Source organism: Hibiscus syriacus, unplaced genomic scaffold (genome assembly GCF_006381635.1).
Source record: "Hibiscus syriacus cultivar Baekdansim isolate YM2019G1 unplaced genomic scaffold, ASM638163v2 tig00110864_pilon, whole genome shotgun sequence".
Taxonomy (NCBI): Eukaryota; Viridiplantae; Streptophyta; class Magnoliopsida; order Malvales; family Malvaceae; genus Hibiscus; species Hibiscus syriacus.
Window position 1 is genome coordinate 3,208,858 of NW_024062893.1, and position 4,955 is coordinate 3,213,812.

The window sequence follows — 4,955 nt, forward strand, 5'->3', positions numbered from 1 at the left end:
ATGGAGTGGTGAGCTAGGCGTCTGAGAGGAGCTAGCGAGCTGGGGCAGTTCGTGGTGGCCGAGGGGAGCTCTGTCAGTGCACGTCGAAGGTTTTTCCTCTTTTCCTTTGTTATTTTCTCTCTTTTATCTTATTTGGGTTGTGTGGAACGAATTAATTTCATACCTTGTTGCTTGGAATATTCTAATCCCACCATGAACTAGTCTTATTTGGTGGGAGTTCCTTAAGGATATTTAAGTTTTATTCTAATGGATGGTTGTTTTTATATGTTGTTATTTGTTTTTCTTGTGATGTTTAATGCCTTAAGGTTATAAGTGCTATGAGTGTAGTCATTCCTTAGGAGATTGCTTAGTGTTCGAGAGAATAACTAAGTAGCATATCCTTAGTGTTCGAGAGAAACTAAGGAGGATCCACATAAGCAAGGGTTCTAGATAGTAACTAGGCCTAATCCAACCTTAGACATAAGGCAAGGAATTCAATCGGCTAAAAGGAGTACTGCTCGGTCGAGAGGTTAGATGCTAGTGTTTCCGCTAAGTGGTATTGATGTGACATATTTTGTTGTTTAAACCAATAGGATTCTTGCACTTGCTAACGCTAATAGGTTTTTCCATGGCATCCTGAACCTGTCGAGATCCTTAACTAGAGATACCGTAGGGCACCCTTAGTAAACTCTGTCGGGCAAGTAAGGCATAGAAGTAAGACCATCCTAAGAAGTAGACTTAAGTTTCCTAAGTGACTCCTATCATTCATTCCCGTAGTAGCTTATTGTGTGAGGAGTCTAAAGTCATTTTAATCAAATCTGGTGTTTACATTTTGTTTTGCTTTTAGATTTTCAATTGATTCCACTACACTCAATTTAATTTTGCCAAGATATTTCCATCCATTTTTCCACGACATTTCTATTTGCTACCATATTCCAGTACACCATCACTCCATTCCCACCAACATCCATTTCATTTTGCCACATCATTCTCATTTGTATATACCATTAATAACTATACTTAGGTGAAATAGTAAATTGTTTTGATTGAAATTATAAATTTCCTCCAATCCCTGTGGATACGATACTCACTCATCACTGTATTACTTGTTCGATTGTGTATACTTGCACATATTTTCGCGAGCATATTTAGTAGTCATAATTCGCGGACATGCATCCAAGAAACCATAGAATTCCTATGGATATGATCCGAATGCCAAACAACGCTATCCCAAGGCATCTTAGACCCCTTCTCCCTTACAGCTTTTCAAATACTCGTAACAGAGTTACATGAAGAAAGAACAAGATTAGACAAGGAAGCAGCCAAGTCACAAAGATGCAGCAAGCTCCTCCAAGTCCAGCTGCACTATTGAGGATAAACATGAAGCCAAAAGGAGTAACCTTTAAGGACATATTTATGAATCTAGGAAATTCAGAGTGATAGCTATTGTTTGTCCCTCTCAAGATTAAAACCATAGATAATATAAATATAGAAGCTATTACAACCAAATTTAACATAGTAAGTCAGACTCTAAGCAGAAATACCATCTCAACAACCTGAAAAATAGTCTTACCCAAAACCCAAAGATGACCATTCTCAACAAAATTATAGTTATGAAAACATGGCAACCATAAAAAAATTTATCCCAAAACTGATGCACCTTATCAACCTTAACTCTAGTTTCTACCAAGCAAACAATGTCAATATTAGGTAAATGAATTCTACTAACTACCTGCCCATTCTTATTAGGGTCAATGAAACCCCTAATTTTCCAGAAAAGAATCTTCATGGAGTAAACGGCGTAGATGGACCAGGCCTAACACCATTTTACCCTTCTTTCTAGCATGCCTTGTAGGCTACTTAATATCTTTAGAGGGCACACCAATAGCACCAGCCTTGACAATATTCATACCTTGCATTAATACATCTACAAAACTATCATTCCCAATAAGGATAGCCCTAACAACAGCTCCCTTATCCTTTGTAGCACTTGATACTTTCAAACCATCATCGTACTTAACTATATCATCATGCACAAAAGCTAATGGCACATCAGCACCATTAAAAACCTCAAAAACATTATTATTAATAGTCGTAGAATTGGATATGACATCATCAACAACAAAATTAGCATATGTCCATAAGCAATACAATGCTCAAGAGCCAGAGCAGGAACAACCTCGGTAATAAAACACTGCTTGGAAGGAACAATCACATCAGCACTAGCAGAACTGCACTCACCAGTACCAGAACAGATCTTAGTAGAATCCATAACATCCGTAGCAAGAGTACATGGACCATGCACTATCTTCTTATCCTTATCCCCAAAGTTAATCTCTTACTCAGACACATGCTTCTTTTGAACTCAAACTTGCGCAGTTTGCTTCACCTTAGGACAACCCATATCCTAATGACCAAACACATAACAATGGAAACATCTAGCTGACATCCAAGGAAATTCAACCCTAACAAAGGCAACCGAATCATCTCTAAGTTTAACATCAACAAACTTAGGAAATTTAAATCAGAAGAAACTTCTACACACACCTTCGCATAAGAAACACTCTGCCTAGTAGTTGTTACGCTATCCATGTACAAAGAAGTGCCAAAAACACTAGAGATATAGCTAAGTCCAATACTTGTAACAATTCCAAAGGCATACCACTAACATGCACCCAGATGAACAACTTTTCTATACTAAACTAAGGAGAATTTGAGATTAGGAACCCACATTCGCAAAATAAGGGGCTTATTTTGAATGTGCCAAGGGCCATTGTCCAACTTCCAATTACAATCATCCTCACTCAAGAACTAGAAGATAAAAAGATTTTTCCCAGCAGAGTTCAAACGAATCTCCCCATAACAACCCTAATTTGTTTAATCAACCAACGAAAATAAGAAAAATTAGGGGGAACACTAATAAATTGAGCTACCAAATAATGTTGCCATACCTAAATACCCACATCCAAAATCTCTGTCGGAAGCTCAACTATCACTACACCATCAACTAACACCGGCGAAAAGAATTAAAGCAACTGATCATTTTTCGCCCCAAATAATGATCTCCAATTCATGAAACCCATAGACTAAGACCAAGACCAAAAAGGAAAAAAAACAAACCACATATCACTAAGAGATGAACCCACCCCACCGAAAAACAGATCAGAATCGAATGAGCCTAAAATAAAATTCAGCCATCAGTCCAACTAATGTACGCCTAGATAAAAAAATTCAAAACCCCTCAATAAACTTTATTAAGCTAAGGTGATTTTTTTGTTGAAAATTTTGTTTTATAAAACAACATCGTTTTTAACGTTGTTAATTATTTAACGGCAGAGTGACCAAAATATGAGAGAGAGTAAAGTTTATTGGCCAAAAAAATATAATGTATTAAGTTCAATGAGGAAACTAAAAGCTTTTAAAGTTTAGTGAGCAAAATAGAAGAGAGAGTAAAGTTCAGTGGTAGAACTTTATAATTTACCCTTAAGATAATTCTTTTAGTTTATTTTATGAGATTTTTGTTGATTTTTTATAAAAAGTTTCAAAGTATTTAAGACCTCAAAAATATACGTTTGAAGTAATTTTATCTATATCAAATATTTTTCATTTAGTTAAAATATTTTTAAATTGTTTAAAATAGCTTTAAAATTTGTAAAATATGAACATATTATTCAATCACTCTTTTTCATTGTTTATATTATTATTTATACATGAATATTGTTTATTAATTGTGTAAGTATCAACTGGAATAGGGCTTGTATGTTTCACTTGTTAAAGAAAATTATTGGTATGTAAGTTTCATTCTGGGTTGCTTGGTCAAGGCATATGTCATTAAGGATATGTCATTAAGGAGGCTAACTTTTGGACCTTTAAGACGCTGAGCTAGAGGTTGAAAAAAAATATCTTTAAGACGGGAGGCTTGTGGGTTATTTTCTACAATTCTGATGACAACAAAGACTGGTGATATTTGGTCTAAGCTCAGGAGGAAAAAGAGTGGGGTTGTGTGACACAAGTTGATTTGGTTCCCTATGCCTGTCCTTAAGCATGTTGTTGTTGCTTGGTTTGCCATTTTAATCGTCTTGCGACCAAAGATAGGTTGCGGGAATAAGGTTGAATGTGGATAGTGTTTGGGAGTTACGTGTTGATGCTGATGAATCCAAAGATCACATTTTCTTTGAATGTATGTTTTCTGTGAAGAGTTGGAAAGATATGTTTTTTATGAGATAAAAAAAAGTATATCTTTCCAAACCTTTGCAGAAAACACACATTTAATGGCTTCATTCTCTCATGGGAGTACGAACTAGATTAGGTGGTTAAATGGCTTAAACGTAAAATGTTCATTGTCCTGTTACTTAAATTAACTTGAAATGCCTTCATTTATTGTAGTTGGGAAGAACATAATATGAGGGTCTTTGGGGGTACGTCTAAGAGTGAAGCCGAGATTATTTATTCTTTGAAGGAGTTAATTATCTTCAATCTTTATAAGAGGAAGTATGATAGAATAAATTCCAATAATGCTAAGATTTGTGTAAATTGGGGTTTGCTTGACTAAGTATCAGGTTTTTATAGATACACTTGTCCTTTTGTAGCCGCTTGTCGTGTTTCTTTTAGATTTAATGCATATATTTTGCTCAAAAAAAAAAAGTGTAAGTATTGCTATTACTATCCAAGTATCGATAGTGGGCTATCAAAAACTCAATTTTGAGACTAACAGCTATATTTTGAAGAGTTATTAAAACATATACTCTAGTATTGATTCCACTAAATGCAAGAACCTAATAATAATCATGAAATTCATCGTCAAACTATAATTCATCTTTAACTTCTATAAATGATTACAAACTCAATTTTGGTATAAATACTCATCAAAGATACTTCAAGACGAATAGGAAGGATATCAAAACTTAAAGATCAAATGAAAAGAGTCCAATTCTCCATTCTTAAAATTCTCTTTTGTACACAGTGCATAGAGCTCA